The sequence below is a fragment of the Ailuropoda melanoleuca genome, chromosome 3 (genome assembly GCF_002007445.2).
Source record: "Ailuropoda melanoleuca isolate Jingjing chromosome 3, ASM200744v2, whole genome shotgun sequence".
Lineage (NCBI taxonomy): Eukaryota > Metazoa > Chordata > Mammalia > Carnivora > Ursidae > Ailuropoda > Ailuropoda melanoleuca.
In genome coordinates, this window is record NC_048220.1 from 116,761,716 (window position 1) to 116,785,082 (window position 23,367).

General features: G+C 39.7%; 1 long non-coding RNA gene across 1 annotated transcript in view; it reads right to left on the reverse strand.

Annotated features, from left to right (window-relative positions):
- LOC105235545 overlaps positions 1-23,367 on the reverse strand; it is a 204,137-nt gene that overhangs the window by 12,749 nt on the left and 168,021 nt on the right. Inside the window, exon 8 of the long non-coding RNA XR_004624306.1 lies at positions 20,703-20,818. This is a non-coding gene — a long non-coding RNA (uncharacterized LOC105235545). The remainder of the gene's footprint in view (positions 1-20,702; positions 20,819-23,367) is intronic.

Here is a 23,367-nt window from a genome sequence, read left to right on the forward strand (position 1 = left end):
GCCTACAGACGCAGGGCTCCAGGATACAGCCCAGATAATCTTCCAGTCAATGGCATTGTAACAGCGTTGTGTGGCCACACATGGTAGCCACACTGGTGGTGAGCATAGCATAACTGTAGGGTTGTGGAATCACTATGCTGTGCACCTGAAACTAATGTAACATTGTGTGTCAACTACACTTCCATTTAAAAAAAGAAAAGGAGGGGTGCCTGGGTGGCTCAGTCAGTTGAGCGCCAGAGTCTTGGTTTTGGCTCAGGTCATGGTCTCAGTGTTGTGAGATTGAGCCCCGCATGGGCTCTGCTCAGGGTGGAGTGGCTTGAGATTCTTTCCCTCTTCCTCTGCCCCTCCCCCCTGTCCGCCTTCCCTCCCACCCTGCCCTCTCTCAAGCATGCTCTGTCTCTCTATATATATAAAAATAAATAAGTCTTTTTAAAAATTAGAAAGAAAACAAAAAAGGAGGGCTCTATGAGAAAGCCCAGGGGTGGGAGTGTTGGGGTTCATGTATGAACAGAGTTTTCAATACTTAATTTACAGTGATCTGTAGTGCTGTAACAGAAATGCCCTGCATGGCCCTAAACCTTCCCTCAAGTCAGCCAAGGGTTTTAGAAAATAACAAAGTAACAGGCTTTATTCAAGTTTAGAATGGCCTGGAGCAGATACAAAACAGGAGCTTTAGTTGATTGGGGTTGGGGAGCATAAAGCCTCTCCCCCCCACCACACCCCCGACTTCTAGATGTATTGGGAGGAACAATAAGAATGTGGAATGAGAAGGGAAACACTTTTTATTTAAACCTTAAAGAGATGACCCCTTGGCATTCGGATTACAGAAGTATTGATTAACAATACTTAAATTCTTTGGGAAAAATTATTAAATTCCCAGTGCAGCTATTTTCACGTTTGGGATTATATCTGTATATTTATAGATTGCAAAACTAGTAATTCATAATTATCTCTGCTGAAATCCTTACTTTTTTTTTTTTTAATTAAAGAGTTGCAATCTCTATAAGGCAAAGAATAAAGCATTGACAGGATTGTGAATGAAACATCAGGGGGACTCAGCCTCTGCATCTTAGAAGGAGTTCTTCTTACTGGCACATTCTTCATCAGACAGAGAGTTTGAGTCAGAGTGCCTGGGAGGAAACAATTACTGACGCCTGTTCCTGGTTGTACGGACATTTGAAAACCTTTTTAAAACTGTGGGTCTTCTATCCAGATCAAAGATATTCACTTAAATGCAGGAGTCTGCATAAAATCTCGGGGCGTTCTTTGCTCCCTCTAACTAAGAACCCTGTACTGCGTGCTGCATTGTGTGCAATTCCAAACCCTGGGAAATGTGGTAGCTTGGCCCCTTCTCTTTATTTATGCAATAAGGAAGTTCAGCATTTAACTTTAAGATTCTTTCTGGTTCTAACATTTTATTCCCATAATATAAAATACTAATATTCCTCCTTCTGATCACAAATTTCTGAAGGCAAAAGCTGTGCCTAGTGCCTCTGTGGTCCCTATTTTTTAAATATGTATATAGTCAAACAGACTCTAGTGGCTGTAGTCCCAAAACATTACTTGCGAGTAAAGGATGTTCGAATCTACTCCTTTGTAAACGCTGTATATTCTTTCATCATAAGCATCACCCTTTGGAGAAGTAGAGCAGATAAATACACTGGGAGGGGTGCAATGAATTATCAGGATGACAGTTTGCATCCAAACTGCATTCCCTCCCTTCTCTGTATTATGTCAGCGGCATTTCAGATTGTCCCCGGGGGAAGCCGAGCATCAGGATGTAAGGAGTTGGGGATTCAGTGCTGAGCTCGCCAGAAACTACAGTGTTAGAGCAAAAAGCTAGGTCATCTTCAGCCCTGTGAAATGTGAAGCAGAATTTTTAATACCTTTTAATAGGTGGTATAACCTGTCCCCTATCAATGGCTTTTAGTCTGATTCCAACTTTTTTGGTATAAATAATGCTGGCACGGATATTTCTGGATAAATGTTTTTGTGAACACATTTGAATATATGTATATACGGGTACGTATAAGACCTTCACTTGGTGCCATATTATCAAGATGTCTGAGAACTTTTACACAAGTGGCTTTCCAGAAGTAGTTAAGCTACAGATGGATTGCAGCCAGCACCTCACCATTCCTTTCGTCAATAGCATGTTCTTTGAAGTTGCAACTGAATAGTAAGAGAAAGCCATGAGAAATATATAGGTTCAGTTGATGTTATTTCAATATCTACAAGAGTTATGTTTGGAAGCATATTTAAAGAATGCAGGTTCCTATCCTATGTAACTAACTCCACCTATGGAGTTAGATCAAAAAATACTAATTTCTATCTTTAAAAGTCCCTCCCCCCACACAAAGGCCAAATCTCTCAGGCAACCAATTAGATGAAAGATAAGAGGTCCTTTCGACAGGCCATGCGCCTCCACTCCGAGAGCTGAGAAGACTAAAATACTAGCCTTCAAACGATGAAGTCCCTGTTATAAACTTATAAATAGGACTCAGAATGTTCTATCGGAATTCAATGACTGTCTTGACCTAAATTTCTGTTGTTATGTAACTTCAAGCGAGCTGAGAATGTAACCCCCAAAATGATATTAGATGATGTAATTCCTTTAGTAGCCAAGCATTCTTCGACCCTAGAAAAATTTAAAATTAAGTATAGAGGTGTGCTTAAGAGAATCAAAGTGATCTTACTAATGTTTTTGGTTAGATGTTATAACTATGTTTGGTATTTCTAAAATATTACTAATGTTTAAGGGAACTTGACATATTAAAATGAGAGATGAGGTAATTCCAATTTAAAATGCATAATGCAATAGTTGATTTTAACTATAAGTTTACTCACATACAATGGCTATAAAAGCTTTGACTATGAAAGAGGATTAAACATCATTATGTTTCTGTGCATTTTTTTAAGATTTTAGAAAAATATTAAGTATTTTGGAAATTTTTTCAGATAGATAATGGGCATGCTTGAAAAGGAAGTCAAGCAGATTAAATTTACAAAATTAATTTAAATATACATAGAAATTGAATTAACTAAGCCTATAAATGTGATCATACACATTGAAAATTCCCCTAAAAACGGTTACTAAACATTACCTAGATTTACAAATAGATTAATAAACTTGTAAACTGAATTTAAAAACTTAAGTAAGGTGGAGGGTTTTGAATTTTTAACTTCAGTGAATTGAACGCTAATTTTTTTTAAAGATTTTATTTATTTATTTGACAGAGAGAGACAGTGAGAGGGAACACAAGCAGGGGGAGTGGGAGAGGGAGAAGCAGGCTTCCCAGTGAGCAGGGATCCCAACGCAGGGCTCGATCCCAGAACTCTGGGATCATGACATGAGCCGAAGACAGACACCTAATGACTGAGCCACCCAGGTGGCCCTGAATGCTAAATTTTTTTTCTTTATATTTTTATTTTATTTTTTTAAAAGATTTTATTTATTTATTTGACAGAGAGATAGCCAGCGAGAGAGGGAACACAGCAGGGGAGTGGGAGAGGAAGAAGCAGGCTCCCAGGGGAGGAGCCCGATGTGGGATTCGAGCCCAGCCCGATGTGGGATTTGATTCTGAAAAGCCGGGATCACGCCCTGAGCCGAAGGTAGACGCTTAAGGACTGCGCCACCCAGGCGCCCCCTGAATGCTAAATTTTTAAGCAAAAGTAAACCTCCGAATAGTCTCTTCCACATACAAAAGCTACTTTTAGGACATTTAAAAAATATTCACATTTGGGGCGCCTGGGTGGCACAGCAGTTAAGCATCTGCCTTCAGCTCAGGGCGTGATCCCGGCGTTGTGGGATGGAGCCCCACATCAGGCTCCTCCGCTATGAGCCTGCTTCTTGCTCTCCCACTCCCCCTGCTTGTGTTCCCTCTCTCACTGGCTGTCTCTCTGTAGAATAAATAAATAAAATCTTTAAAAAAAATATTCACATTTAATAATTGCCACCTTCACTGTCCTCTCCTCACGCCAATTCATTAGGGCTAAGAAATAAAATTTTAAAAGGAGCTCCTACACATAAATTACAATAACCCATTAGAGAAATTGACTAANTATTCACATTTAATAATTGCCACCTTCACTGTCCTCTCCTCACGCCAATTCATTTGGGCTAAGAAATAAAATTTTAAAAGGAGCTCCTACACATAAATTACAATAACCCATTAGAGAAATTGACTAATTTCTAAGGAAATGAAATACAAACAACCAAAAAACATATATGAAAACATGTTTAACCTTACTCACAGTTAAGGGTAAAGGAAAAAATCAAAAGTGTGGGCTCATACAATGTGGGTAGAAGCATTGATATACGGGCTAATATGTAGGTAAGAAGGTAAACTAGAACTACTGTTTTGGAAGACAATTTGTCAAAAATTATCATGTTTTAAAATGCATATATCTGTGGACTTGGTATTTCCACTACCAGGAATTTATCACATATACATATAAGAATGTGTTCCAAAAGGAATTTATCAAAGAATGTCCACTCAGTATAGTTTGCATTTAAAAAATTAGAATGGCCATCAGTAGAGGACAGGTTAAATATGTTATTAAATCCAGGCAGTGGCTTAACATACATCCATTCAAAAGTACAAAGTAGTTGTTTGTGTATTGATATATAAAAAGCTTCAATTATGTTAGTTAAATTATGTTAGTTAAAATTACGTTAGTTAATGGGGCGCCTGGGTGGCACAGCGGTTAAGCGTCTGCCTTCGGCTCAGGGCGTGATCCTGGCGTTATGGGATCGAGCCCCACATCAGGCTCCTCTGCTGTGAGCCTGCTTCTTCCTCTCCCACTCCCCCTGCTTGTGTTCCCTCTCTCGCTGGCTGTCTCTATCTCTGTCAAAAAAATAAAATCTTTAAAAAAAAAAAATTACGTTAGTTAAAAAATAAATAAGCCAAGCACAGAGCGGCTTTGTGATATACTCCCAATATCTCCTGGAAAGAAACAGGACATTACGCATAAGCACAGAAGATTTCTGAAAGAATATAAGCACACTCTTAAAGGTCATTGAGTATAAGAAAGATGTATTAGTTTCTAGGGCTGCTGTAACAAAGTGCCACAAACTGAGTAGCTTAAAGTAACAGAAATTTATTCTCTCACCATTCTGGAGTGGAGAAATCAGAAATCAAAATGGTGGCCGAGCTCAGTGCGCCTGAGGGCTGTGAGGGAGAATCGGTTCCATGCCTTTCTCGTAGACTCCAGTGCAGGCTGGCAATCCTTGGTGTTCCTCTGCTTGTAGCTGCATCTCTTCCAATCCTATCTCTAAGTTCACATGACATGTCTCTAGGTTTTCACCTGGCCTTTTTCTTTTAAAGACAATAGTCATATTGGAGTAGGGCCCATGCAACGCCAATAAGACCTCATCTTAACGAATCTCATCTGCAATAACCTTATTTCCAAATCAGGTCACGTTCTGAGGTACTGGGGTTATGACTTCAACATAGCTTTTTGGGGAGACAAATTCAACTCATAACAGAAGGATATGGCCATCTGAGCTTAGAGAAAAACCTAAAAATTGGTTAATAAGACTACTAGTTAAGTGATGCAGGCATGATTAAGGGCTATTATGGTCCTGATCCCTTCTAAGATAAACATTTAGACAACAAATACCATGCTGTATAAACGGATTGTCCAAATCTCAACATTTAGCGTTCAGTTAAATTTAATGATGTTTCTCTCCCTCACTCAGCCTTCCTTTCGGTTGAAACAAGCATGAAGTAAAGACTCAATTTCCTTCAAATAGTATTTTTATTTCATGAAGTCCCAGAGATGAAAGGGCCTTTAGAGACCTTTTTGTATATGCCTGTAGTGCTTGACAGTATCTTCAGCAAAAGTCCAGTCTCTGCTCGAACGCCTCTAGAAAGGACAAACCCACTGTTCCCTGGAGCAGGCCTTTCTGTGACAGGATACTCCTGTCACAGATGGCTAGAAAGCAGACAGTGAGCCAACTTCTGCCTCCCTAAAATTTCCACCATTATGTTTTTGGTTAGCCATCCGAGCTCTGTAAAATTGCATATATATTTTATATATTAAATTATACATACATATATGCATGTAAGCATGTATTTTATAAAATGTTCTAAAATATATTTTCAAATATATGAAAAATATACTTACATTCATTTAAGCTACCAAAATATCTGAGGACATCTTTGGGCTCTATTCCATGTCTTACCTGAGTGGCAATTGTAACCCCATGTCTTAGAGGCAAATAGCAAAAATCAAAATTATAGAAGCAGTAATTAGATGAAGGAAAAGTAGTGCGGCCAGCAGAAGCCAACACACACAAAAGCACTGAGACATAGCAATCAGCTATCGACAAAACGATTAAGAAGCCACATTCTTGTTGATACCGGTTCTTGCAAATACGTCTGAGAGCAGAAAATGCTCATCATGTAATTTAATTAACATTTTTATAAGAAAATACCCAATAGAAATAGAAATTCTACAACTTTTCTTTAAAAACTCAAGTCTTTTTCCCAGGATGTTCCTAAAGAGATATATTCTGGAGAGAATAGGAGAAAGCAAGAAACCAAGTTCATGTACGTAAGAAAGAGCTGAAAGCTTTGAAAATAAGAGGGGGGATTTTGTGGGAATTTTGCCCAAGAAATCTCTTTGGAAACTTAAATGCTTTAGGCAGCTTGGACAGGGCATGGAGTCTGCGTGTGAAAGGATTCCATAAAATTGTGACAAATTGTTCCATTCACAGTTCCTCTGCCAGATTTTGTCACACACTCTGAGAGACATTAATAAATATATGTCAGCTTGTCATTCCTTCACAAAATACTCCCTTCACCCAAATAAATAGGCTCGTTTGAGGCTACAATGGCCATCTTTGTCTAAGAAATACTCGCTCAATTTGAAGATACACACTGTTTGCTTGGGGTATCCATTCACGCAAAAACTACAATGATGCTTCTTTGGAAATGTGAAATATCTCCAGAGCTCCCAGAGGTGCTGCAGGAAAGTGTGATCCTGAGTGCCTGGGACGGTCAGCAACTGTCAGAAAATCAAACCAAAGATCCTGCTAAAAGGAAGTTCTAATAAGACAGATGAAGCCCAGCATCAAAGTCCTTTGGCCACCCAATTGTGCAGTGAGGTAACTCAGAAAAGCGAGTGTCCGAATCTACCCTCTTTCCTTCATTGATTGTAAAGGATAGCATTTCTTCATTACTTCTGTAATTTAAAGAGTCTCCCCATGATAATTAAGGCCTTGAAGTGATAACCTCCCAGAAGAAAAAAGTATCACTTTTTACTTTTACAATAATATTTGTGACTGACTTGTGGTAAAAACTGATGGAGAGGCCATCTGTGAGCACATGAATGATACAACTGTCCGGGTAAGCCACACGGAGTCACGGGTTTCTTCCGCTGAGCTCCAATAGGATTTTACCAGGAAACAGTTGATTCAGTTCTTGGAGGGGTGAGCAGTTTATTGCCGAAGATAAGTTTACTCAGCGTTAAAAAGAGGCACTATTATTTACCTCTTTCCAGAAGTCACATTTCAGAAATGGTTTGTGGGTTACTTCCTTTTTTTCCCCTTAGTGATGATTTTTGTAGAATTACTCTTAGCTGTAACATTTAGAATGAAATAAAACCCAGAAAGAATGTAAAAGATTGGATACCTTAATAAAGTCGTGGTGAGAGGAGGGAGTAAATGCGTCAGGATGTCCACGAAATTCTATGTAGAGTGTCCCTCAGGACACTACAGCAGGTGGCTGGCAGAAGTCCTGTTTATCTGGAAGCATACACGCTTCGTTTGCTCACAAATTGCCAAAACATCGATTTTAGCACAGTTGTGTCGCCGTTATCATTGTAACCTGCCCTCACTAATTTTCACTACTGGTTCAAGTGTAGGGTTCCTCTTGGACCGAACATTCTGCTATTCTTCTTAGAAATACTTTCCAAATATTGTCTCTCGCTTCATTATACCCAGAGAGAGTTGGTTTGAGACTGGGTTTTGCAACATCAGAGGTTTTACCCAACAATGGCTAATTTGGGGTTTGGTATTGGCGTCGTGGCCTCTAGGGACATGGAGGGTTGCCACTTTCCAAGTTTTCCTAACTGACTGGTGACGCCTCCTGAAACAAGAATCCCTGTTTTTCTTTTCAATAATTGCGCACACACACACACACACACACTCATACCCGCTGCTTCTGGTAGTGTGGCCTGTGAGACCTAGTTAAAACCTGATATTTCCCCACCGCCAAACAAGAAGTCAGACTCACCTGTCACCTTTACCACTTACTCTGTGAAAGACCTGGGCAAGCAAACAGGGGTAAGGAGCTTTATCAACTACAGCCTATCTTCTTTATTTGGAAAAAACCCCACAACTTTCCTACACTATTCTCACTCTTCTTCCATGGTTCTGTTCCTTCTTTTCTCTCCACGCCAAGAAACTTTGCAGCTCGAAGTTCTTCCTGTCCTTGTCCATCATGCCCTGTAGGTTTATCTCAAGACTCCAATTCCCTTCTACTCCTTCACAGACTTGGTGTATGTGTTGGATCTGTGCTTAACTTACATGAACCATAATTCATTAACTCTACAACTCCTTTGATCACAAGACACACCATTATTTTATCTACCACTAAAAAAAAATGGAAATGCTGCCAGTTTAAAAATCTATGTGTGCCATCATGTGTATGACACATTCTAACTTCAGAATTATTGAACCGTGAAAAAAAAATTTATCTTTGAATTGATGAACTATGGTAATTTGAGGCAAAAAGGAAAGAGAAGAGCTTTAAATATCCTTATAAGGGCATTAATAGACCAGCCAGCTTTCTCCAATTTTGGTTTCCTGATTGTCTATAGTCCTGCCTATCTCTTCCTTCTCTTGATTTCTTTATTACAAGAAAAGAGAGGGCCTACTATGTGCAGGTCCTGCGGTCAGTGCTGGGGCCACTAAGTAAACAAGAGACGGTCTTTGTGCTCAAGATGCTTTTGACTGGGGGCATGGATACAAAAATCTGCTGAAGAATTACAATAGAGTGACTGTCCCTCTACTAGACAGAGCACAGCACCCTATGGGAGCAGCGAAGGGTGATCTGACCCAGTCCAGCTGAGGTGATGGAGAGCACTCCAAAAAGGCAGCATCTGAGCCAAGATCTCAAAAACAAATAAGAACATTTGGCCATTCAAAGGGACAAGGCAGATGAGGAAAGGAGAGATACTCAGGTGAAGAAAACAGTAGGCAGCAAGTGAGATGTCAACATTGTGTTCTGGCAAATGCAAAGGGTTCCAGAAGACTGTGGGACAGGAAGAGGTGAGGTGAGCTAGGGACAGCCCCCTGAATGGCCTTGTCTGCTGTGCAGAGGAGATGGAAATTCGTTCTGAGGGCACGGTGAACCAACAAAGGGCTTAAGGATAAAGTGGCAAGATCGGTGAAACCCTTTATCTGAACTCGTATTACCTTCACTTTGTGAAGATCAAATTAATGATGAATAATAATCCGGATCTTCCCCCTCTGCCTTGGCTTCTGAAGTTGCACCATGATTGCACTGGATAACCGCTTTTGTCTTTTCTTTCTGGAGATGCTTATCTACCTGTTTTGATTCATTTTCTTCAGTACTTTATATAATTTTTTCCCTCTACTATCTCTTTCTGAAAGTTCCACCAGTTAGATATTGGCTTCCTAGACTCATCTTCTATGATTTTTATCTTCTTCAAAATTTCCATCTCCTAGTATTATGGTTCTACTTCTGGGAACATTCCTAGAGTTTATCTTCCAACCCTACTACTCATATTTTTACTAGAGAAACAGCACTATCATATTTTGAATTTCTAAGAACTCTATTGGTTTTTTTTTTCTTTACAGCAATCTGTTATTGTTTACGGACTTGATAGTTTCCCAAGAATATTCTTCCCGAAGAATATTAATAAACAGTTCTAGCATTTGCATGATCCCTGCATTATCTCTGTTTTCTTCTTTTCCCCTGTTTCCACCTTATTTACTTTGGTTCCTCTCTCCATGATGAGGATTCCCCTTAACCTTCTGGAGACCCAAAGTTGTTTTTTCATAGTTAAGGGGGAGTTTTAAAATCTGAGTGGAAGCTCAGTGCACACATGCATGGTTAGCAGACTTCCCTTCAGGGAGGACTTGTAGAGAGCTGGCCATTTCGTCAGGGCTTCCTAACCTCTGGTCTATAGGGGTCTTTCTTCTGGTGATTCAGTTTTTCTAGAAAAGTAACCTTCTAATCTTTTGTCTTTGGGCAGCATCCTGGTTATATGTTGTGTGCATATGAAGGGAAAGGGGACTAGGTGATCAAACCATTCTAGAAGTTTCTAATGAGAACAGAATTTTATTAATTCCCTTGTGTTGAGCTATCCATCACCACCTCTAGTGTCTTCACTTATCTGTCACCGTCACTCATCCATTACCACACCTGTCTTCGAATCACTAGCCACTCTCGTTCAGTTTCTCTAGTTAATAAATGATGCTCTTGTCTCTTGTGGTAATGATAAGCAAAGAGTGGGAGGTGTTATAGGCACGAATGTTCTGTTCATGGAAGGCCCTGGGGAATTAGAAGAACCTTTTAGGGTTTCATTCCCTGAAGAGAGGACCAACTTAGAAAACTTTACCATCTCCACCCCTTGGTCCATCCCCATTCCTCAACCCTCCATCTACCACACTGGCTACTTCTGGGAGCTAAGCCTCTCCTGGGTTCTCAGTGTGAACTGCTTTTACCACAGTTACTATGCTACCTGCATGGGCATAAGGTCTGGATTCCTCTGCCCTAATAACTCAATGTCTACACCTTCATCTACTTTCTATCACTCAGTGATTTGTTCAAATAGCTTGTCTGCTGAAGCCCTCTTCTCTTCTCTTTGTCCTTTTAGGTTTATAGCCTTTTATTCACGTAAGTTTAGTGGCGGCTTGGGAGAGAGAGGGGATAAACATGTGAGTTCAACCTGCCTTCTTTAACCGAATACTGTATTTGCAATTTAGATTTGCCATGTTTTAGCTCAAATAATTCCTTAGGCTCATGTATGGAATAAACATAGTTTCTGAACCATAAATCAATAAGCATGATACGAACATTATGTGAGACATTTGAAGTCAGAGCTATCCTGAAAAATTAAAGTGCATAGTCATAGTTCCTAGCTAACACGTACTCTCCATTTTCTTCTATTTTTATACTGTTTTTGGCTTCAGTTAAATTTTCTAAAGCCCTAAGCCAATATGGAATAAATAATAAGATGTCAGGAAAACTTGAATCCCGTCGTCTCTCACTTGCGATCCCAACTGTCTCACTTGATCCCCTAGATGCTTTCCTCAACACTTCAGGGTATTTACACACATGACTGCAGATGTCGGTAGATTTTTAATCTAGCTGAGGGTCAGCGTTTCCACTGTCAGCTCAGAAGGACCTATCTTTTTTACTTTTGCATATTTGGCTCAGCACCACTGAACCAACAGCTCAAATTTTTAAAAATCTGCACTTTGCAGTAGGTTCAGTTGATTAATCCGGTACTTACTATTCTCCTGCTCCATTGTTTGATTTCTTCCTTTTTCCTTGTAACCTACTCAACAAATGCATTCTCCACGGGGCAAGACCTGGAGAGATTCTCAAACACTAAGCGTTTAAAGATATACTCTGTATATCTTTTTGTATATATTTTGTATAACCTCCTTAAGGAGGGAAGCAGTTTTATTTAAAATGTCTTGATAAACCTTTGGTGTGGTTGATAAGGAGAACCTGAGGGCATGAAAAGGCTGGCACCAAAGAAATAAAGATATCTCAGCCTGTCGCCAAGAAGAATTTAGAAGCTTGCAAAGACTGGAGGGAGCAAACCATCGGGATTTCTAAATCACTCTGTATATGAAAAGAATAGGAATTCGAGGATAGGAAAGAGTATGGCTCTGCAAAGGAGCAAACAATGACTTTTAATTCTAGGGATGTCTAATATTCAAATATGCGTGTGTATATGTCACAATCAATAAATATGTATTTCTAACATTTATTAACATATATAATATGATACAGACTTAATTAATATATGTGTCAGTATATATACGTCAAAATAAATCCCATTCATCTCCAAACACCTTCAGAAAAGATGCGCAAACGTCTTAATTTAGGTGGATTTCCTAAGGGGGTTAGAATGAACTGAGCAAGGAAGAATGTTGAGTTTGACATGGTACAAAATAGAGGTGGCAGATGAGGAAGAGCAGAGTAAACCAGGAACTGAAGGAAAAAAAAAAAAAGTAGCAGAAACAAGAGTCCAAGCCAGCAGTGGCCCGGAAAACTGTAAATCATCTCCCCCGAAAATCCACGGAGAGACAGGAAGGAACTCAAGGTTCCCATTCTAAATTCATAATACATCAGCTGACATCTGGGTTAGTTTTATGCAATGTCTCAGAACCTAAAAAAGGTAAGCAAAAATTGTAGCTTGCTGAAGAAGGCTGCTGCTTTTTTTTTTAATTTTTTTATTATTATGGTATGTTAGTCACCGTACAGTACATCATTAGCTTTTGAGGTAGTGACCATGATTCCTTGTTCTTACACTCTATCTGCTTTCCAGGAGGACCAAACAGAAAAAGTATTTAACCTGAGTAAAGACACAATGGAAGGCCTCAGGAAATCCCCTTTGCTGAAAGTGTCCCCAGGGTAAATTGGGGCGGGGAGAAGAGGTATGGTGGAAGGAATGGAAGGATGGGGTGGGAGATCCATCCATAGGGCTGAATGGCTCCCAAGGTTGTTTAAGTTCCTGAGAGTCTATGGTTCTAGGAGCTCTGCAGACCAGACTGTTCCCATTTTCCCCAAATGCAACTCAAGTCAAACCGATGTTATGTATATGCCTCAAAGCTCTCTTTACAAAGTTCAGCCACACCACATTGGTAGTCCTTACTCTTGTTCAAGCCACTGGTGGGGAAATGGAGGTCTTGCAAAAACTATTCCACTATTTCCTGTTGGATAAATTCTGTCATTCTCTAAAGACACCAAAAAGAGAAATGAACAGAGTCGAAAGTGGAAAAGCTTCCAAAACCAGGAGGAGGTGGGCCAGCTTGGAAAAGCAGGGTCAGCCTCTTACCCAGGGTCAGCCTCTTACCCTCTCCTCCTGGTCTCGACCGGGTTTTTGTGTCTGACAAAGGGGTCGGCATGCTAATATACTATTTGTATATGTGGTGCTTTCTCATAAGCACCCTCCAGGGACTTGCATTTTAATTCAAGATGCTGTCTTTATTTTAGGGATAAATCAGTAAAAAGGGTCAGCACTAACCTGTCATTTTCCTCTTCTATTTTAAAGCTCTCTGTGCATGGGAGTTAACTTCTCCCAAAACAAGCATTTGGAAAATTCCTAGTTAGGCCACTTGCTTGTTTTGTGAATGACGTTTGTGGTCAGCTCTAACATATATAGCTGCCTTCTTCGGATTGCTGTCTTTTTCATGCATGTTTTTCTTATTTTGGCATTTTTATGGAAGTGATTAAATATTATTTGGTTTCAAGCTGGTGTCGAAATTGTAAAGATGTAGAAAATCATCTCTAGCTGAAATCCAACACACACATACCCTCACAATCATCAGCACATACCCAAATGCATGCAGCATTCCTGAACTATGACCCATAGCTTTCCTTCCTGCCCTCCTCCCCTTCCTTCCTCCCTCCTTCCTCCTCCTTCCTCCCTTCCTTCCTCCCTTCCTTCCCTCTTTTCTTTCTTTCTTTCTTTCTTTCTTTCTTTCTTTCTTTCTTTCTTTCTTTTTCTTTCTTTCTTTCTTTTTTTCTTTCTTTCTTTCTTTCTTTCTTTCTTTCTTTCTTTCTTTCCTTCTTTCAAGTGTTGAGGGCAGGAAATGAAAGTAAATATGATTTCCATTTCATGTTTGGCTTGCTTTCTGATAGAAGCAGCATTGTTTGGGTGCCCAGGCCTCCAGCTTTTACCTGGAGTTCAATGTTGTAGAAATGTTGTTTCAAGTCTTATTCAGAATGACTGAAATATTTTTGCAGAGTGTCACCTTCCAAACTTTCATTAATGTTTACAAGCTTCAATAGCAAATTGGAATGGTATAGGAACTTTTAAAGGGATATTCTTTGCCCACCCTGCCTTCCAAAAAATAAAATAAAATTAAGCTGAAGAGAAAGTAAATCCTGGTATTTTAGATAAAAAATTCAGGACACACTGATTGGTATGTAGTAAATTCCAAAAAGTATCCCCAAGAAGCAGAATGTTTTCTATTCTATTAAATCAGTTGTGTATAGTGTTTATGATAAAATCTAACAATTTTAGGAGAAACTCTGTATTTTGTTATTAGCAAATTCAACTGGAGAAGGGGAGTATGAAAGAGCAATCAGGTCCAGACTTAGTGGCAATTCAGTGTAGGGACTATTCAATAATAATGAATAGTTTTTGAATAATGAATAATGCCAGAATGAATTTTTTGTGAGAAATTCTACAGCTATCAGAAGACTTAAGAAGTCTATTCAGTATTCAATATCACTTGTAGACTTAATGAGAGAAAAAAATCTATTCCATTTAATTACTTCTTAGAAGGTTTAATTGGAATATTGGCTTCATTGCCGTATAATTCAGTAGTTGGATCTGCATAATATTTATGTGATAACTAAAGGATTATATATTTGGATATATTTTTTAAATACTCGATTTGTATACATTATTATAATAATGATTGGAGGCATATTAAAAATATTTCTTTACCTATCCACATTATTTAGTTGCTAGGAGACAAATATGAAAATATGAAGCATCTAATATTATTATTAAATAGGTTATAATCCACTTTTAATTTCACAATTTCACAATTGCTTTTGGATGTGTATTTATTCAGACTCTGCAGATACATTATACACTCAGTGCAAATAACAACATCTTTCTCTGCCTGGGCTTTATTTGTAATTTGGAGAAGGGTTAATAAACATGAGTCTTACGAAATAAGCAGGTGCCTCGGTGCTTTTTTAGGTGCTCCCCTGAAAAAGTAAGATGATCTCTAACTCAGAGCATTGTCAAATTATTTGCAATTTAAAATATGTTATGATTTACATAAATCAGCTGAAACCAAAAGGTGTATGTTTAATTTTCTTTTTTGTATCAAAAATGCATCTTATATAACATTTCCATCATGATCGATTTTCTCTCTATTATCATAATACACTGGGCAGGTACCTTTCAAATTGAAGAATGCTGCACACAGAGAGTAGTCATTTGCCACAGGACACAAAGTAGTGGCTGTGCCAATATTAGCTACAAGGTCAACTATAGCCCAGCCCATCGTACCCTCTATTGGAGGAGAAAAAGGACCTTTTCTACTGAGGAATACCAACTTGAGCCTTCCTTACTTTAAATAAATTATCTTATGATTTTTGTGTCCTCATTTACATTTGTGTTCTTTAAGATGACTCTCTTCCATTATATTTTAAGAAGATCCATTCAGATAAATACCTTCACTTAATTCTTTAACCAACATAATACTTTTATGGTTTTAAAAAAAATCTTTGCATTGTGTCCAGACTTAGTGGCAATTCAGTGTAGAGACTATTCAATAATAATGAATAGTTTTTGAATAATGACTAATTCTTCAACAAGATTATTTCAGCCTCGAATATTTCCCAATCCAAAGAATAAATTTTTCACCTGATTCATCTCAGGTTTTACTTTTTTATGAGTAGTGCTTTGTTGCCAACTCCACCTCTGTCCTCCCTCTATTCCCTCCCATCGTTTCCCTTGCTTGGATCCAAGGCTCTACCTCTCCCTATGAGCTTTCCTCAAGACTGCCCTAACCCGTGAGCATTCCTCAGCTAAGAAGAACCAGATGGCCACGAGGAGGAGATGTTAATGTTTCCCTCACATGTACTCTGGGCAATCCTTCTTCACAGGGGACAGGTGTGCTGGCTTACCACTACTCTAAGACTTACACTAATCCAAATAACAAAGGACAGTTGTCCTATTTTGACGGCAGACTTAAGCCAGAAGGATCCTACCTTTATGCTGCAAAAGATCAACTGGTTTGGTGAACAACCTGTTTGGAGAAAGCCCTGAGTTGTCCTACATATTATATATACAGTGCCATTTATTATAGATACAATAGTACCAAAATAATTTTCTGATTCAACTAAAATATTTTAGGCAAAGAGAAATAAAAGGCGTTAAGATTTTACATTATAGTGTCCAAAGGTACTTGGAGATTAAAAAGTGTATGCATCTGGGGGCGCCTGGGTGGTTCAGTTGAGCGTCTGCCTTTGGCTCAGGTCATGATCTCAGGGTCCTGGGATCCAGCCCAGAGTTCTGGCTCTGAGCTCAGTGGGGAGTCTGCTTCTCCATCTCCCTCTGCCCCCACCCCCTTGCTCATGCTCTCCCTCTCTCTCAAATAAGTAAATAAAACCTTTAAAAAAGAGTGTATGCATCTAGCAAAATAAAATAAAAACTAGGTAAATTCATAGCATCTGTGCTAAGATAGCCACTAGGGATAATTTAAAGCTCAAATATCTATACCCTTCTCCTTCATCAAATTAAGAGCTCATTCAGAGTAGTTGAAAGGTCACTGGGCAGGGTAATGAGAGAAGAATTAGTTTGAATCTTGGCACCTTCACAAGCACTTGAAGGAGTTCCCTGATTCTCTGAGACCCATTGTTATCACCTTTAAAGTGGGGACAATTGTACTGCTGTAATTTGCAACAAGGATATGAGGATCACATGAAAATATTTTAAAAAATTTTTTAAAGTTGCATTCAAAAACGCATAATCGACATCATCCTCACGAAGGTCAAAGTCCTATCCCACTCCTCTTCTGCTCTCTGGTTAGAGGTGGCACTCATGCTTCAGCCACAGAAGGATAAGGAAGAGAAGTGATGCCCCCCGCATAGGGATCAGTAGCACCTTCACAATGTAGAATGGCCTTTTGCAGCTATATTCTGACTACCAAAGACACCTCCAAAAGAAAATCTACATAAATCTTTGTAGATTAATTCCCTAACTTTGTCAAACCAGGAAAAAGAAAAAACAAGCTCTGGAACATCTCAGCAGGCAAGCACATGACAGCAATACAGGCCTCCTTCTAGGGCTCAGAAGCCAGACTTTGTACCTATTTGTTCTCTTCGCCCCCGTGGTGTGAAGCAGACAGGAAAGGCAGGTCATTCTGCAAATCATCTGACTCTAGCCTGAAATCAGTAACCCAGAAAAAAAGCACTTGGGGGAATATCAAAGAGGGGGCCAGGCCGGGGCCTTCTGATAAGGTGTAATGTTGAGTAGGGAGTGGCTAATAAGACTGAATTGACCCTTGATCCCGAAGGCACTCCTCCAGCATGCACACTGTCTGTGTCTGCTCCAGAGGGGAACTAGGGAAGCAAAGCCATTTTCTCAGTCAAGGGCCACCATGGTATCCAGAATTTGAATTCTGGGCTTCTAAATGCTGAAAGTATGTTGGTTTTCCTATAAAATAGCTCCAAGTGGGAAGCTCTCTGAGCTAAAGGATGGAATCCTAGGGAGTGAAGCCATAGCTTGTTTATCTACAGCACCCAACTGGTAAACCAGCAGTATCTAGCTTATGGAAAACGTTGGATGAATGAATGAGTGAAGGAATGATGAACAAATGAACTCCATGAAATACCCAATGATAACAGTGGTCTTTAATTTTTTTGTACTGCAGAAATTTTCAAATATAAGCAAAAACAGAGAGAATTATATATGAACCCCTATAGACTCATCAGTCTGCTTCAACAATCATGTTTTAGGGCCCCTGGGCAGCTCAGTCTGTTAAGCATCTGACTCTTGATTTCGGCTCAGGTCATGATCTCAGAGTCATGAGATCAAGCCCCATTGTCGGGCTCCATGCTGGGCATAGAGCATACTTATGATTCTCTCTCTCCCACTCCCTCTGCCCTTGCCAGTCCTGCACTTGCACTGCTCTCTCTCTCTCTCTTTCTAAAACACAAAAAACAATCTTGTTTTGTCTATTCCCCCCTCAATTTGAGGTATGGAGTAGGTTATTTTAAAGAAAATCCACGATATCATCTCTAATATAGAAGGATAATGCATTTACACACTTGACAAAATTAACAGTAATGCTTTAATACCTTGTAAAAATCCCAATTTCTCTGCCTCAAAAATCTCTTTTAATGCATTATTTGTTAGTCTCATAATCCAAACAAGACTCATAAAATTGCATAGTTTGTCTATTAAAGTCTCTATAAATCTATAACATTGTTCCCACTCCACACCACTCTATTTCATGAACACCGTTGACTTGTTGGAGAAAGCAGGCCATTTATCCAGTATAATGTGCCACATTATGGATTTGGTTGACATGCCTGGTGGTGTCATTTAATTTGATCTTTTATCTATATGTCCCCTAAACTGGTAGATATATCTAGAGGCTTGATTAGATTCAGTCTACTTCAAATACATTTCACCATTAGCTGTATACTTCCTACAACATCTCACAGAAGTGATCCTTAAAAAGCACCAAATGGTGGGAATCTATTTGGCCTGTTTATACGCCAAGTATAGAATATAACAGGCTAATATTCTGGGCCTATTAGAAATCAGATCTTCAAATTAAACAATATATATCCTCTCTTTTTGGTTTTACTTGTGTTGATGGATCTGTATCAGTGCAGGAACTAATTACGTGTAGTTATTTTCTTGAACCTGGAACAAGAGGAACAGTAGAAGTCAGACCAGTTTAGTGGGCATTCCCTCACTAAAGAAAGGATGTCTTACAGGTAAGGATAAACATTTCCAGTTTGGAAAAGAAGGTGAGAAGGGAAAGCTAAATCATGCTTGGCGATTACAATGATTTGTTGATAGTTACTATCAGTGAAACACATGGCTTAAGGGAAGTTAGAACTCTTCAGGCTCCATTGGGGTAGGTGCTACTGGGAAAGTATAAATCTGAGAAGAGGGAATAAGGATAAGGTAGTAGGGCAGCAACTTAAAATTGATTGGTTTCGTTAGTTTCTAGGGCTGCTATAACAAACTCTCAAAACCGAGGTGGTTTGGGGCGCCCGGGTGGCTCAGTAGGCTAAGCATCCGACTCCTGATTTCAGCTTGATCATGATCTCAGGGTCATGAGATTGAGCCCTGTGTGGGGCTCTGTGCTGGGTGTGGAGCCTTCTTAAGACTCTCTCTCTCCCTCCCCCTCTGCCCCTCCTTTCCCACTTGCATGCATGGGTGCTCTCTCACTCTTCCTCTCTCTCTCAAAAAATACCCAAAAAACAAACAAAACCTAGGTGGTTTAAAACAATAGAGATTTATTCTCTCACAGTCTGGAGGTTAGAAGTTTGATCAAGGAGGTATCAGGACCCTGCTTCTTCCAAAGTCTCCAGGGAAGAATCTATTCCATGTTTCTCTCCTCGCTTCTGTTAACAGCCGCAATCCTCAGTGTACCTTGGTTTGTAGCTGCATCATTCCGACCTCTGCCTCCATCCTTACATCATCTCTTCCCTGTGTGTCTGTGTCCAATTTCCCTTTTCTTATAAGGACACCAGTTGTTGGATTTAGGGCCCATCCTAACCCAATAGGACTTCATCTTAACTTGATTACATCTGCAAAAACCCTATTTCCAAATAAAGTCACATTCACAAGTTCCAGGTGGACGTGAATTTTTGGAACACCCTATCCAACCCGATACAATGGTCAAAAACACTCTCCGTCAGAAGGCGACATTTGAGCAACTAAAGTGGTTAGAGAGCTAACCAGCCATGAATCTGGAGAAAGACAGTCCAGGCAAAGAGTAGCCAAGAGAGAAAGTCTGAGATGTGAATGGACCTGGTGTGTGAAATGAGTGAGGGGAAGATCAGTGACAGCAGCAGTGACAAAGGTAATGGGGTGGAGGACAGAACAATACAGCCTGGGAAGCCATTTCTAAGGACAATGGCTTTGACTCTGATGGAGTAGGAATTATCAAAGGGTTCTAATCAAAAGTGTGGTATTACTGGACATTTTTCACAAGAGCCGCTAGCTGCTGTATTGACTAGACTGTGAGAGGGATAAGGGCATAATCTTTTACAGATTATTTCAATAATCCATGGGAGAAATTGGATAATGGTTTGGACCACAGTAGTAGCAGAGGAAGTAGTTAGAAGCTATCAGATAATAAGAATTACACATAAAAATATTTCAGATTTTTCCCCCATTAATACTTACCTCTTTTATTATCAAGAGTTTAGTCACCTGTTCATATTCATTCCCAGAGAATGGAGGCAAGCACCCAAAGTTTAAGAATTGGTTTTATGAGAAAATCTTAAAATGAGAATTGAACATTTCCTTTTTCCTGCAGTTAACATTGATAGCTACCATAGGGCCTGCTATGAATCAAGAATTTGTTATTTTACATCCATTCCTATATCATTTAATCCTTGAAATAAGCCTGCACTACATGCATTGTTTTCCATTTCACATGTAAGAAATGCAAAGTTTAGAGAAGTTAAGCAATTTGTCCAATCATATGAATAGTTAATGACAGAACCAGGATTCTAATTTATGTGCTGAATCCCAATCCCTTGTGATTCTCAATGCACTACAGTGTGAAGCAGGAAAACAAAGTCATTATTCTATTTAAGCAACTAATCATTGTGGCCCAGGTCTTTAAACACCATGTTCCAGAGAGACTTTACTTGACGTTCTTCATTTGTAGGTAACTGATTAATCAATTTGACTGATTATTATTAATCAGGACTATTGTGAAAAGAGACCCTTCCATAGTCAACATATGAGGAGAGAACATGGCTAGTCTATACCTTATAACAGGGGTGTGCTGGGGCTGAATGTGCAAATCTCTTTCCATCTCCACATTCAATGACGTCACATGACACCTTGAAATAAGCCATGCTGGGGCTAGTTACTCCGTGGAAATCTGTAAGCACAGTAAATTAGAACTTTTTTATTCAGAGACCTGGTTTACCAACAAACTACTGCCTATAACTCAAATTAAATCAAAACAAAATATAAAGGAGTGTGTGTGTGTGTGTGTGTGTGTGTGTGTGTGTGTGACAGAGTTGGGGGAGGGGGAGAAGAGAGGGAGAGAGCAGGGAAAGAGAAAAGAGACGAGACAGTGTTATGAAATTACTGAGTGTAGTTAATGTCTGACATTAGTTTAAAAACTGCCTCAATTTTAAACCAAAATAACAGAATGTGTCCACTGGCCAGATAAACACATTTAAAGTTTATGATTACACATTTCCTAGTTGGCCTCGACAACAGGACTTTAGGACTTAAGCATTTTCAGCAACAACTGCACCATTCTGGACCGGTTTTTCATCCATCCAAACCCATGCCCAGCCTAGTCTTCTAGGTGGTGTTTCTTCAGCAAACACACTTTTGGTGAGCTCAGTTCTTCCACGGAAGACTGAAGAGACAGCGATCCAGGGAGAGGTCCACTGATGGGTTTCAGGAGTATTGGCTTTTCTCCCAACAGAAGGTGGTGATGAGGTTTCTTTCCCTGGGCTGGCCTGAAGGAAAGTTCTTTTACCAAAGATAGATTGAGGAGAAGAATCAGTCTCAATATTAACTAGAATAAGTATGCTTTGCCTGTCATGGGGGGAAAAAATCAGGGTAGCTCCATTTAGAGGGAGTGATGATATCTGAAAGCCAGGTAGAAATTATTTCAAGGGTTAGTGGTTATTTTGGATCACCCCCACAACTTGTATCTTTCATCAGTATTTCTCCTAAAAAATAGCGACTTATCTACTGAACCAACACACGTACATGCACACCCCCACACGCAAACACATAGACACACACACACCTGCTACCACCTCGACTTCTACCCAATCTCTCTCTCTCTCTCTCTCTTTTTTTAAGATTTATGTGTGTATGTATGTATGTATTTACTTGAGAGAGAGAGAAGGTAGGGACAGAGGGAGTGGGAGAGAGAAACTTTCGTGGACTCCTTGCCTGACACAGAACTTGATTTCAAGACCCTGAGATCATGACCTGGGTGGAAACCAAGAGTTGGCTACTTGAACTGACTGTGCCACCCAGGGATCCCTACCCAATCTCTCTTACAGCTGTCCTTAGAGAGACAGCGCTTGTCAGCAGCTCTTCACTGCTGTGCTCAGCTGTAGCGTATGACTTCCCATTTTCTCTCTCTCAAGGCCAGATCCAGGGTCAGGACAGAACTTTCTCCTTATGGTCAAAGTCTAGACACCAGGGACAGACGTCCTGGAAAGGGTGCTGAGGTCATGATCAAAGGCAGAAAAATGAGTCCAGATCAGTCCATTGATCCCGGGAGGGCAGCAGAACATTAGGAGCTGAGGTACAAAGCCAAAGTGGGACAGAGAAAGCCAAGGGGCCCGGGGGCAGGCAGTCATAGGAACAAGCAGGCAGAACGTGATCAGCAGGCATTCCAAAGCTGTGCTGGAGAGTTAATGTCACCTGTAGACTTTTCGATTCTTTATAAAATTCTAATCAGAGTCAGCATTGCACAAGGGTAAATCACAAACCCTGGAACCAGACTACCTGGGTTTGAAGCCTTGCTCTGCCATTTACTAATTCTGTGACTTTGATCGGTTCCCATAGTTTCTTCATCTGGAAAATGGAGGTAATAATAGGTTTTAACTCACAACATTGTTGTGAGTGTTGAATAAATGAATATCTATAAAGTACTTAGAAGAGCAACTGTACTGTATAAAAAGATGTAAAACAAAACAATATTCACCTGAGCCTTAGGAAAAGAAAACTACCAGTGTGATTGGACCTCCGTTTTATTTATCCTTCTTCCTTCTCTCAAAGGAAACCACTATCTTGAATTCGTGATTTATCATTCTTTTTTTTCCTAAAGATTTATTTATTTATTTGGGAGAGAGTGAGAGAACCGGGGGAGGGGCAAAGGGTCAGGGAGAGGGACTGAAACTCAAGCAGACTCCCCGCTAAGCATGGAGCCTGATGCAGAGCTCGATCCCAGGACCCTGACACCATGCCCTGAGCAGAAATCTAGAATCGGATGTCAATCGACGGAGCCAGCCAGGTTCCCCTGTGACTTATCATGCTTGCACATCTTATATTCATTTATATGAATAGTTGTGTCTCTAAGTATTGAGTAATTTTATTTTTCATATTTTAAGCCATGTATGAATGGCATCATGCTTGCTGTATTCATCTGTATTTGTTCTTCTTCCTCAATTCATCTGTGTTGATATAAGCCGTTCTGGGTCATACATTCATGTCATTCCTGTTATTGTTAGAGTATTCCCAGTGAATACATGCACCACAATTTATTTGTCTGTTCTCCTGTTGATGGACACTTAAGTTGTTTTTACTTTTTGCTATTGTAAGCATTCTGAGACATTTCTTGGCAAATGCATGGGAGTTCCTCTAAGCTGACTTAGAAGTGAAATCTCTAAGGTTTAGGGTAAGCTTATTTTCAAATTTACTTAATATTTTAAAAATTATGCTTTTAAGATC